We start from the raw sequence: 14226 nt of genomic DNA on the forward strand, positions 1-14226 counted from the left end.
CTCCTCAGAATGGCTTCACTTACATCTCATCTATTCCTTTTTCATGAGCAGAGGCAGTCTGCTGGCTTAGGACTCAGAAGGGCTGGTTCTTGCCTACATCCAGCTGTGAGACACCGGAGCACACTGAGCCTTTGTTTCCTTCCTGAGAGAAGGAGGGCTTTGGAACTGATGCTCTCTGGGTGCCTGTCAGGAGCGGCACAATAAGGTGAAGATAACAGGACCAGGACACAAGGCTCCTGGAGGGCAGCTTTGACTCTCCACCGTGTGCCATCTGACAAGTCAGTTGTAACTCAGTTCTGTCATCTGTTGAATGGGCACAGTGATACCCGCTCTGCTGGTTACAAAGGCCTCAGGAAGACTAAGATAGTGCATGGAAACATTTGTTGAAAGGAAAGAACTGTGTAAAAATTAGCTAGTAATACCGTTGCTCAGTTCCAACTTCTATATATAATTCTATAATGCAGAGGGGGTCAAGTGACTTTCTTAGAGTCTTATTTTTCTGATTCATTATTATTTTAGGTGAATGCTTTGATGTTAATATTACATGTTAATAAGTATATACTATACAGGCCATGATAATATTTAATACAGCATTATTACTCTACACATTCATGAGCATGCTGTAGCATCAAATATCATTACCAGGAGTAAAAGAAAGTCTTCTCCCCTATCAATCAAAGTGTGGTTTACTGAAAGGATAAAATAAAAAACATATCTGCTTTAGGCAGCAAGAATGGCAGAGTTGTAGTATACTTTCTTGCAGCAGAAGCTAATAAATAAATAAATAAAACACTTTCAGAATAAGGGTCACCATTTACCCTCGGACTGTGTGAGTTGGAGAGGTGAGACTGAATCCGGAAATTAAATAAAAAAATAAATAACGGCAGCCCCTGATCCTGTCACCATTTCTCAGAAGTCCCAATAAGACTTTGAAAGGAGGACTGTGTGGAATTCACTTTAAGTCTTAGGGAAACAATATGCAATTTAAATATCTGCACATAAAAATGTTGGGGGTGGGTGGGTGGGTCAGGAGCTGTCAGGCAGTGCTGGGATCACAACCTCGCTCCACAGACCTTTGCCCATTAAATATGAATATATGTAGTCAGCCTCGATGGTAAGAATGCTGTGATTGGAAGTTCCTGAGGCTACTCTTAGGGGAGATTTTTCTAATGGAAGTGGCAAACCCGGCTTGTCAGTAGTTTTCAAAATTTATACAATTAGCAGAAGAAACGATATTGTATTTGCATTACAGTATCAATTTAGAGATCTCCAAATCAAGACTTTTTTTTTCAAGTTCAAAGAGAATGCATGGAGAGGTGTAGGGTCCCAGTTGACCACTTCATCAATTAGGAGCAGAGTGGAAAATTGTAATGCTAGGTCCATCTGGTTGTTTTTGGTTCTCTAAAAAAATTAAATTTTCATAAATCATTCTGTTCCTATATTGTAGAACGCACTTTACAAACTCTGTAGGAATACAAAGCTAAAGCCAAAAGGCCTCAAGAAGTTTCCCATGCAGACAAGTGTAAACTATCCAAGAGATATAGGGCAAGCTGGGTTCACTCTCTGCGGTCCAAGCAACCTACTATGGAGCTTAAAGGAGTGAGAAATCCATGACCAGTGAGGATTCATGGAGGAGAAGGCATTTGAGAAGAGCCTTGAAAGATGGTAGAATTTTGAAAGACAAGTAAGCATGGGTTAGAATTGATATAAAAAAAAAAAAAAATGCCAAGGTGCAAAAACACCATTCCTTTCCAATTTGACCAAAAAGTTGCGGAATAGCAAGGGATGAGGCTGAAAAAGTTGGTTCGGACCTTGTGGCAGATGACCTTATTTCAGGCTGTGGAGTTTGTATTTTAGTCGGTTGTCAACAAGGGGGACATGGAGGGCTTCTTTCCATTATTGACATGATTCCAGAGTTATTTTAGAAAGATTGGTGGGTTGGAAACAGGCTGGGAGTTGGACGAGCAAGATGGACTCTGTTGAAACTGCCAAACAGAAAAATGGGGGAATGAACCAGGACAATCGTAATGGGAACCAAAACCAAAAAGAAGGGAATGACTTAAAAATCATATGGAGACGAAAATCACAGGAGACACCTAGTTAGATGATTAGGTGGGAGTTAGGCATCAAAGATGACTGCAAGAGAATAGCAATACGTATAGCAGTATAATGAAGCGCTCTGATGCCCTTGAAAATGTTCAAGAAGAGGGTTCCTGAGCACAAGGAGAGGCCATGAGAGGGAAAAAGCAGGGCCTTGTACTGATTTGTTTTTTTCCTGCAAGACTTGGCAGTTCTCAAAGGAGAGCAGAGAATGCAAAACCTGGGGCTCCCTAGAGTGAGATATTAGGACAAGACAGGGTCAGATTCTACAGAGCTAGATAGAGTAGGGCTGAAATAACTGACCTGAAGTTCAGACTGGAGAGGGGTAAAAGTGAAGTCAGGGGGTTAATGCATGAGAATAATAGAGAGGGATTGGGGTAGAGGAGGTTAAGCTCAGTAATAATAAGGAAGTGGGAAACATGGAAGCTAAAAGGATGGCTGTCTGTGAGGGGAAATCCAGTGTTGCAAATCTTGGAAGCAGAATCATTTTGTGTGATGGAAACAACTCGTGTGTGACTGAACAATGTTGGTAGGTGACATGACTGGGGTTGTGGATGTCAGGAAACTGTGAAGCTGTCAGTGGTGAGATGAAAAGAAAGTCTCAAGAAAAATATTCAAAGAACATTTGTGGAAGCCATGTTTAGAGTTTCTGTGTTTGTGAGTGAGTGTGTGTGTGTGGAAGACAGGGGGGTAAGTGGAGGGGGGTGTGCAGAATAGGGGAAGAAAATTGTATTTACATTGCATCATGTTTTTATTGCTGCCTCCTTAATTCTTTATGAATTGGGTGTAGTTGAAGCTCACCCTTGATTTATACAACTTACATGTTTTTGAAATATGTCAGAAATAATGTCTTTTTATTTTATTTTTCTTCATTAGTCTTATTCCTGGGGAAACATCTACTGCAATGTCTTCTGTCAACTTGTATTTTTCTTAAGTTAATCTTTGCTCTTTCTGCCAAGGTTAATATAAATACTTCATACCTGACCTGAAATTTCCTATAGAAAGTTCATTCCTCTAAAACAGCAAAGGAAGACAAGGGAAGCTAGGCAGAGAGGCTTCGGGGAGGAAGGGATGAGACAGAAGCAAGCAAAACAGATTTAAAAACACCGTGGATCCCATCCTTCATGCCTCCAGGGTATGAAAATTGTTTCAGATGCAGCATTGGTTGGCTTTTTTCTTTGAGTGCATGATCCAGGAATCGAACCCAGGTCTCCCACGTGGAAGGAAGGCATTTTACCACTGAACCCCCGTGTACCTCCTGGTTGGCTTCTGTTTGTTTGATTGGTTGATTGAGCTCTCTTCTCTCTCACAATGGTCTTTGGAGGCAAAGACGTGAAAGGCAGAATTTTGTCTGGACAAGGATGTGAGTTAGAGAAAAAAATAAAGACAGCCTTTTATTTTGCTTTAATTCGATAGTGCTAAGGTTCTCTAGTGAACTGAAACCGGACTAGCACCCTTTGTAACATCCACACGCATGCATGTGCTATATCTACAGGTACACAATCAGGAACTCTGCAAGTCTCAAGATCCCTTTTGAGATGCTCTCAGCCTCTCTGCTGTAAACGTGACCACTGGCCCCCTCTTCAGTTTCCCAGTTAGCTGTGCTCGGTTTTGGAGAGCCCAGTTCCTTTGGGAGAGTGCCCTGCTGTGCACTTTGGAAAGGAAGGTCCATTAGGGTGATAAACCCACTCATGATAGGAATTTTTTCTTATTTGGTTCAATTTCTATACTCTGTCCCAATTCTAAATGCTTTGGGAAGATTTTGTTGTGGGAGGGGAATTCGAATGGCACTTTCGCCTTGCTTTCCTTTATCCAAGCTTTGTCTTTGCACCTGATACGAAAGTGTTTCCTCTGTAGTGAATGCAGAGTCGCTGGAGAAGAAGCTCGCTGGGTGCAGCTCTCATCCCCTGGGGTGAATCACCAGCTGAAATCCGAGAGGCAAATGCATGAGAGATAGAAGTGGTTTCTAATGAAGAGAACTTGCCAGGAGGAAAAAAATCTGGGCCTTGAAACCTTGTGTTTCAAGTTCATATTCTGGCATCAACAGCTAAAATTTTAGTGTTGAATGTAAATAAAGAACATCGGTTTTGTTTTTCCTTTGTAACATTCTCCTGCAAACCTTTTAGAGGGAAGGGCATGGAGGAAGAATGAACAAATAGCTTCCAAAACGTGCTATGGTGCCATGACTTAAAAGCTCATTGTTTAAATTTTTAAGACAGTTTTTTTCCCTTACTGAATGCAGGATTAGGAGAGGGATATATATATATATATATATATATGTATTTTCTTCATGCTAATGAAATATCTTTTTCTATTTATCTTTCATAAGACCATGTTTCATCACTTAAAAATGGGATTTGCTTTGGTCAGATAAATTTGTTTAACTTAGCTAACCTTTGAAAGATGGAGAAAAAGAAATGGATTTTTTTTTTTAAAGAGAACCTGTATTGGGCTGTCCTTTCACATACACACACAACTTTTCTTTTACCTTGAGACCACCATGATCGGATGGTGGAAGCTGGTCTGGTTTTTGTTTGGATTGGGTATTTTTATTTTTAATATTTGTCTTCTGAGTCAGAAGTGGTTATCTCTTAAAAGAAATGTCTGATGGCTTGAAAGCTGGGTGTTTGTGCTTTCCCCTCTGAAATGTTAACATTAGGTAGCCTTCAATGTGCTTCAAAGTTAGCACCCCACTAAGATAAATTAGTGACCTTCCCCCCACCCCATCCTCTATCCCCATCCACTGGCCAGATCACTTCCATTTGGCCGGCTGGGAGCCCTTCTGGCCTGAAATAGGCAATTCCATAGGAGACTGTCAATCTGGTGGTGTGAAGCCTTGGCAAGATAATGGTGGCTTTTTATGAAGATTTAGTAATCTGAAGAATGCAGTCTGTCCTTGAGAGGAACCTGCTTCTGTTGATATGTTTATGTGGTTTCCTGGGGTGGGGGTAGATGGAGGGGGTGGCTGGGCAGTGATACGTGATTGCTTGGAAATTTACAAGTCAGTTTGAACCTGATTTATCGAGACTTTATGAAAAGTTAAAAAAAAAAGTCACCTATCCTGTTTCCTGACACATTAGGTTAAAGATTGATGAAAACGAGGCTTTTCTGTTTCAAACAAACACTGACCTTCTAGCTGATTACTAAAAGACCCCACTCCTATGGCAGCACATTCTTTAGAGTACTTTTAAACATTGTCTTTTTGTAAAATTCTAACAGAAAATTCTTTTCTGTTTTGTCTGTCTACTGATTTAAAACCTTGCTTGGTCTCTATTTAGCCATTCTGGATGTTAATGGCTAGTATTGTCCATTCCAGCATGGTACTGACCGGGAACTGAGATTAGTATCTCTGAGCTTGCTTTATCCTACACATTCCAGATAGGAGAATGCACCTCTATGCTACCTTTCAAGTATGTGTTATAGATGAGGGTGTGAACATGTGGCAGTTAGATTCAGTTGTCAACTTGGCCAGGTGAAGGAAGATGCCTGGTTATATTGCTGTGAACATGAGCCGATGGCATGTGAACCTCAACTGTTGCTGATTACATCTGCAGTCAGCTAGGAGGCGTGCCTGCTGCAATGAATGATGTTTGATTTAATTGGCTGGTACTTAAATGAGAGAGCTCAAAGTAGCACAGCCCAAGCAGCACCGCATCTCAGCACTTGCAGCTCAGCCCAGGCCTGTGGAGATGCAGAAAGGAATCACCCCAGGGAAAGTTGTTGGAACCCAGAGGCCTGGAGAGAAGACCAGTAGAGATCACCCTGTGCCTTCCTGTGTAAGAAAGCACTTCAGTTGAAAGTTAGCTGCCTTTCCTCTGAAGAACTAAAAAAATAAATCCCCTTTTATTAAAAGCCAATCCGTCTCTGGTGTGTTGAATTCTGGCAGCTAGCAAACTAGCACAGAATAGTTCCATGCTTGTCTATCCCCACTGCCTGGCATGCAATTCAAATCACATCATCTCCTCTGGGATGCAGTATTGTCTCCATACATGCGGGGGAACCCTTGTCTCTACAACCACCCCTGGGTACAGCACTCAGGAATTCATACTCAGACAGAACTGGGTTCAAACATCAGTCAACCATTTCACTTCTCTGGGCTTCAGTTTTCTTGTTTTTATAAGTGGCTAGTTTCATAACTCCTAAAAGAACTTCTTTGAGCTTTAAGTAAGATAACAAGAGGCTCTCCTACCATTGCCTGGCAAAATAATGGGTGCCTGATAAACGCTGGTGAAACTAGTATATTGAACAAGAAACTTGTAATGCATTTGAAATGTAACTTTCTTTTTGCTTCCCAGAGTGCCTTTAAACTTTCTCTGAGTGGTGGTGGTGTGCCCCTGAACAAGATGAGAAGTCAGGTAGTCCCATGCTCAGGAAAGCAGCAACCTTCAATGCCTTTAAATCCTACAGTCTTGAATCAGAGGATAGCAGGCTCACACTGGTTGTCCTACTTTCCTAGGCTGCTTAAGTGAATACCATGAAATGGGTCAGGTTATATAATAGGAATTTATTGGCTTGTAATTTTGAGGTAGGGAAAATGTCCACATCAATGCCTCATCAAGGACCTGCTTTCTCCCCAAAGACTGTAGCATTCTGGGGCTGGCTGTAGGCAATCCATGGCTCCTCTGTCACATGGCAAGGCACTGGATAGCATCTCCTGCTTTCCCCCTTCTCTTCCAGGTTCTGTTTCAGCTACTTGCTTCCTGTGGCTTTCTCTGGCTCTGAGTTTCATTCTTCTTCTAAAGGACTTCAGTAATAGGATCAACACCTCTCCCGAATGAGGTGGCACACCTTAACTGAAATAACCTCATCAAAAGGTCCTACGTACAATGGATTCACACCCACAGGAATGGATTAAGTTTAATACCATATTTTTCTGGGGGTACATACAATTTCAAACTCCTCAGTGGTGGAATGAGTAAAAATTCTATACTTGATATAGCAGCAAATCTTCCCTCCCCATGAAGGCTGCCAGTGGTGCGGTGATATATCTGACCCTGCTCCCTTCCTTCCCCTCCCTGCCAGGGTGGGGGAGATAGGACAGGGTAGGGGAAAGAGCTAAGGGGCAGACCAGTTCCTCATTGGCTGAGTGGCATGAAGTTCTCAGGACCTTGTGGGCACCAAAGCTCTCCCTCAGGAATGCTTCTATGGACTCTGCTGGTTGTCTGTGGGGCTCCTCTCTCCTGACACTACCTAGAACCAGATGACTCCATCTTTGTTCTGACAGGGTCTTGTGCAGCCATCATCTGTCCTGGCCAGCTGGAGATCTACTCCCACCTCCTTCTCCTAAGACTACCATGCTCCTCTGAGATGACTTTTCCAGCCCCTGGGAATCCTGACCACCCCCCTGTGCAGCAATACAGGGGGCTACATGCAGGGCATCAGGAAAGACCTCTGACGAGGTCTTTCTCTGAGTGGTGGTGGTTAGTGCTCCCTTGAACAAGATTAGAAGTCAGGTAGTCCCATGCTCATTGCCAGGAAAGTGGCACCCTTTGGGAAGGTAGGGGAGAGTTCAGAGCGTAGTTATCTCCAAAGATTTCCTTCCCATTCTCTGATCTCTTTTTTATGCTTCAGGTTCTCAAAGTCCTTCTTCTATAAGTGTGTGTGTGTGTATGTGTGTGTGCGTGTGTGATGGTGGGAGAATATGTCTCATGTGTGCTTTCTTATCCTGATATTTATCATTTTGACACCTCAGCCTAAATTGAGGCAAGAAAATTCCCCCCTTGCCACATAAACACATTGGCTATAATTTACCATAAAGGAAGCTTTACTTGATGGCAAAGATGTAGTAGTGTTGGGTCTTAGCAATGATTAAAAGCAGGTGCCCTGGTGCACACTTAAGCACATGCTTAGGGCAGCTGAAAAGAAATCAGGAATTGATATTTCAAAATTTGATATCATCAGAATTATGATGATGGAAAAAAAATAGCTCTTTCTTGAATTTCCTTTAAAGCTTGTTTAGTCTGATTTTTGAAATTCATGGACGTGGAGAAAGAAAAGGAGCTTTGAGCTTCTAACTTTCTGATCTGGGCCTGAACATCTGAGAAGGTTCCTGACATTAAGGGTAGTTCCTGGGGGAGATTTCACTCTGATAGGGGCTGGGTCTAGCAGGCCACACCCTCTTCCATCTATAGCACCCTCACAAGGAGTTTGCATGGCCTGCTCTGTGGGTCAAAGTTCTTTGCATGGCTCATGGGCTGTAGGTTCTGGGTCCTGGTTTGGTCATCACCCTCTGTATCCAGGCTGAAGCCCATTGGCTGGTCGCCCACCCTGGAGAAGCCTCTAACTGTTGTGGGATGGGATCAACACCCTCTAAGACCTGCCTCATTTATCAGAAGGGGTGTGGGAATGCCCCTGTTGTCGTCAGCAAGTGGTGCTCTCCTCCCCAAACGCTGGCCTTACACAACATGGCTAGTGGTGAGCAGTCAGGACTTGGAAGCAAAATGACCTTGATCCCACTGCTCACTAGCTGTGTGACCTTGGGCACATTGATTAACCTCTCTAACCTCAGCTTCCTCATCTTTAAAATGGGAAGAGTATGTGTGTGAAGGACTAAACTAACCGAGGCCAGTAGAGCACTTAGCTGAGCTCTGAGCACATAGGACACACTGGAGAAGTCATTAGGTGTTATTATGTGACTCTTGGGAAGTTGTTAAATGGCAGATTCCCTGGGTCCCCAACTTAGGAGAGCTGAGGACCATCTGATAAATCAGTTTGGAAGCACAGCATACACTTCTTCTTTCTTAGGGGGGTTGTCTTTATCTTCCACAGCTAAGCGCAGAATCTTATTTAGGTCATAAAATCATGCCAGGATGCTAGAGAAAGTCCAGTGTCTAACCCCTGTTTTGCCATGTACTAATAGTATATATGGGGGGGTTGGTCATCTTCCTGTGCCTCTGTTTCCTTATCTGTAAAATGGGTATAATAATGGTACTACTGCCTAGTGGGGTTGCTGTGAAGATTAAATAAGTTAATATATGCACAGAGCTAAAGGCAATGACTGGCACACAGTAGGACTCAATATATTTTAGCACCTGCTAGGTTTACTTATTTGGGGGCACTTAGCACATACTCTGAGGATGTTTTGCAAACTAATAGCAAACATTTAAATTCTTATAAAATTATCTTCATTGGTAGTTAATTCTTAATATATTAAGAATTATATAAAATATAAACCACAACTCTAAATATGAATAATCTAAAATAGAATCTTAATACTTATTAAATATTACATTGTTAAGCATTAAATAATAGTAATGAAACAGTTTAGAAATCTAAAATGAGCTAAAAGACCTGTTTAGGGCTATCTGACCCTAAATTGCTTGTTCCCTCATTTAAACTGTCAAAACTTTAGCTTAGAAGTTTTTTTTTTCTTTTTAGATTTGTAGCACCTGTAGGGGTCTCATAAAAAGTTTTAAATAACACTTTTTAAGTCTACTTTTTAGTAGATGATCCAATTTAAAACATCGTTTGCTTTGTTTAATTTGAAGGTGAAAACATTATGTGCTTAGTATTTTTAGGTTATAGTTTCCTATAAATCAGACTTTTCACTTCAAAACAAAAATTGAAAATTTTGGGCCCTGTTTGGGGCCTAAAATTTCAAATGCCCTACTTTTCTTGGTGTTTATAATATACAGTTGATAGGGTCCAGAACTAAATAAAGTTCTGCTTACAATTAAGTGTGATGCCTGGACTTTGGATCCATATCTGGAGCATAAAGTGGCATTATAGGTAATGACAAGCACATTGAGTCAAAACGTCTTTGTATATACCGTTCTTTCTTTGACTAAATAATTAGAAGTAGAATTGCTGGATCAGAAGGTATGCCTCTTATTAAGTTGCATATCATAAAGTTGCATTTCCCAAAATTTGTCCCAGTTCATATTCTCACAAGCAATATATGAGAATGGTAATTTCCCACAAATTCTTATCTTCACTTGTTAATATCATTTGCTAGTTTAATAAATTAAAAAGTTATAAAATTGTTTAAATATACAATGATTTCTTCTTTTTAAATGCAATTTTATTGAGATATATTTACACATCAAATTGTCCATCCAAAGTATACAATCAATGTAAATATACAATTTTATGCACTGTACTAATGAGGTTGAACATTTTACATCTACTTATTAACCATTTGTATTTATTATCTTATGACTTATATGCTCATGTATCTGTTTTTAAGGTTTTCCTTTTTTATTGATCTATAAAGTCTTTATATAGTAAAGATTTAAGTCTGCTCAAATATATCACAATTATTTTTCCCAGTTTGCCCTTTATCTTTGTTTTAACTTTTTTATTGTGGCAAAGCATAAGTAGCATCAAATCAGTTTAACGATGTTAAGTAATCTTTAGCCCTTAATATATTGTTTTCTTGGGATGTGTAGAAATTTAATAACTTTTTGGAACATAAATTTTTCTTTTATATTTCCTCTCCTTTATGATAGGCCTTACCTACCTCAAGTTTACATAAAGTTTGTGTTTTAAGATATCTAACTCTTTAATCAATTACACATTTATTTGCTTTGTTTTTTCAAAATAGTTGTCTATGTATACTAGCACCATGTATGAGTCCCATCAAGAATAGATCCTAGTACGGAGTAGGACCTTAAAATAAGTGTTTTGAATTAATGACTAAATCGTCCAACTATTTATTATTTATTGATTTTTTTTATGGAATGCTTCATGAATTTGCGTGTCATCCTTGCGCAGGGGCCATACTAATTTCTGTATTGTTCCAATTTTAGTATATGTGCTGCCGAAGCGAACACTATTTATTATTTAATAATGAATTTATTAGACTTTAATCTAGTATTTTTGTATACTTAAAGAATGAGGAACAGTCTGATATATTTATGTGAATTGCAAAACCCACAAACTTTGAAGAAATAAGCTTATATATAAAATAAATGAGGTCACGGACATCATGGTCTCCTTTCTTTATGTGTCAAGAACCACCAGTTTATCTCATGCACTATTACCTGCAACAGAGGCTAAAGAAGAATGGCAGACTATTTAACAGTGTGGTGGACACTGTTGGCAACCTATCTATTAGCCACTCCTTCTCTTTATCAATAAAACTATGAATTTATTTAGGTGTATTCGATATGCATTCAGGGAAGGCAAAATTCATGAATCATCTAACTATGTACAATGGTAGTCCCCATTTCTTCTTGTCAGTAATTGATTTAGAGATGGGCATGTAACTCAATTCTGCCCAATGGGACCTGAGAAAAAGTTACTGAGGGTCTCTGGGAAATATTTTGCTCTCTCATAGCAAAAATAAAGATATATGAGGGATTTCCTCCCTCTACCCTCCCCATCACACACACACACACACACACAAACACACACAGACACACACAGACACACTTCTTCCCTTTGGACATTGCCATATGAGGACGTGATACTTTAGGGTGCTGCAATCATCTTATCAACATGGATCTAACAATATTGACTTGCTAAAATAGCCAACTCTCTAGACTTCTGGTTATGGAAATGATAACCCCTATTGTTAAACCCATTTTAGGTGTGTGTTTATGGCTGCATGTATCCAACATTGTTGTCTTGGGTGAGTCACTCAACTTTTCTGGGTTTTAGTGTCTTTAAAATAGCAAGGAAGAGCTAAACGCTTGTCATGATGTTATCTGGGTTTGAAATTCTATGATGCCATTTGTAGGGTGTTTCTCACCCTTTTTCTAAGAAAAGATGCTTTAAAATACTGGAATAAAAAGAATGACAATGATATCTATATAGCACATTTCAAATATATTTCATATAATCTTCATAATGCCTCTGAGAAGTTGGTATACCCATTTTGAAGATATGAACATTGAGGCTCAAAAAGTTAATGATGTGCTAAAGATCTCTCTAGTAAGTAGGCTGAGCTGAGACTTCAACAAACCCACCTTCCCTGCCTCCAATCCTATTCCTCCTTCCCTTGTGCCTCACAGCCACAGGCACCATTATCTTTGGTTGGTTTATAGCAGCATACAAACCACCAGTGTAATTAATTTCGCCTTGCTGTCTAGTTGTTCTCTGATCACTCTGAAAACAACTCCACACACACAGCTAGAGAGTCCAAGAGGAATTTTACCACCCACCAATGGATTTTTTTTTTGGATGAACTTACAGGTCAGGCTCTGATGTTTATATGAAAGGAGATAAAACACACCTGTTCTTCTGGGATTTTACGTTAAGGAAGGGAGAATATATGACTTATTTTGGATAGGATATTTATAATCTATAAACTAAATGATGAATTAGTGAAAGGCAGAGGTCGGCAAGCCTAGACAGAATGCAGTTTACACCCTGGCCTTGCAGAATTCCAGCACAGGATGGAAGAGGAGAGAAAGGTGGTTGTGACAAGTGAGAATGGGCTCCATTCTCATCATACCCATCACTTATGGGTACCAGATGCCCAGGCTTGGGGATGTATACCAACAGTGTCCATCTACGAGGCACAGCCTGGGGGAGAGCTGACATTATCTAGCCTCCCATCTTCTTTGCACACGAGGAAACTGCCTTTATGATTATATCCTGAGCATCTAGCACACAGTCTGGCCCATAACAGGCACCCAATAAATATCTTCTGCATGCTATTGTTGATTAATGAAGCTGACGTCTAAAGAAGCAAAGTGACTTGTTCTGAATAAAAATAACTCATAAATGACAGAGCCCAGACTTCTGGTCTCCTCAGTCTCATCTGATAGATTTAACTCCAAAGGACTGGAAATCTGAACTTCGTTGGGAGGTCAGAAGTATCCCTAAACATGGAAAAATTATTTTCTTAAATTTGTCTCAAAATGTCTGGGATCCAAAATAAGTGCATAATTCATTGAGAAAAAAAAAGCTGAAGATGTCTCCCTGAATGTCTAGCAATGTGGGTTGAATGACTGAAATAGCTCTGGGAGCATTTAGCTGAGGATATCTGCCTGTCTCCCTGGGCCACTCAGAGGGCCCAAGGGAGCCTCTGGTCAGCCTGAACAATCCCTTCTCTATGGCTGGCATGACCTCAGCCATCCTTAGAAAAAACGCTTGCAGATGCCACAAGCATAGTTTCCTAGCCTCAATCTCTGAACACATGTTGGTGGCTCATACATGATACAATGAACGTTTACACCTTCCAGATGAAACAAGGGTGCATTCTAAGGAATGTAGATTCTGTAGGAGCTGTGTCAAAGTATAAGAGAAAGATTCAGCCACTTTGACTTGGTAATGAACGGGAAGTGGAAAAGAGAAAGGACTATAAGCTTCTTGAGGACAGAGACTGAGCTAGTTTGAATTCCTTATGTACCTCAGAAAAGACCGTATTTTTTAAATTCATTTTTGGGGGGCAGACCCACAGTGATGGGACCTTTTGATTAGGTTGTTTCAGTTGAGATATGACTTAGTCCTTTCAAGGTGGGTCTTAATCCTTTACTGGAATACTTTGTGAAAAGGATAAGAGACAGTAAAAGCCCAGAGAGCTTAGAAAGAAACACCCTTGGAGAAACAAGCAAGGGCCCGCAGAAGCTGAGAGAGAATTGAAAATAGAACCCAAGAGCGAAGGACCAGCGGATAACACCACGTGTCTTCCCAGGTGACAGGGGAACCCCCGATAACAGCAGCTTTTCCTCAGAGATGGTATCTTCCTCTTGATGCCTTAATTGGGACATTTTCATGGACTTGGAGCTGTAAATTTGTAAATAAATAAATCCTCATTGAAAAATGAAAAACCCATTTCTAGTATATTGCATTCTGGTAGCTTTAACAAATGGAAACAGACTGAATATAGTTTACTGTATCAGGCACATAGCAGGCAAATGTTTCTTAATATATATATATGTATGTCTTATTATATATGCATGCATATATTAAGTATACACATATGTATATACAAAGCATCAATCAACTGAGCAAACTTACTATTTCTTGCTCTTTATTATCTGAGCCACTGTCCATTCTTCTAGTCATGGCAGTAGCTCAGGGCATCCCAAACATGTGGCATGACATGATCAATCCAATCAGTCCCTCTCTATGGCTCTGATTGACAGAGAGGATGGGATCCATAAATGTCACAAGACGTTTCCGGAGGGTTACTGGGAAAGTTCCTCTCTCGTCTATGGAGACGCTCTTTTTCTGATG

At 40.3% G+C, this 14226-nt stretch overlaps 1 non-coding gene across 1 annotated transcript; it reads right to left on the minus strand.

Moving 5' to 3' along the window:
- Positions 1-10767: 10767 nt before the first annotated feature.
- Positions 10768-10871, minus strand: LOC143647469 (U6 spliceosomal RNA). Its single transcript, XR_013158097.1, has one exon. It is a non-coding gene; the product is annotated as a U6 spliceosomal RNA (small nuclear RNA).
- Positions 10872-14226: the final 3355 nt, after the last annotated feature.

The sequence above is a fragment of the Tamandua tetradactyla genome, chromosome 9 (genome assembly GCF_023851605.1).
Source record: "Tamandua tetradactyla isolate mTamTet1 chromosome 9, mTamTet1.pri, whole genome shotgun sequence".
Classification (NCBI taxonomy): domain Eukaryota; kingdom Metazoa; phylum Chordata; class Mammalia; order Pilosa; family Myrmecophagidae; genus Tamandua; species Tamandua tetradactyla.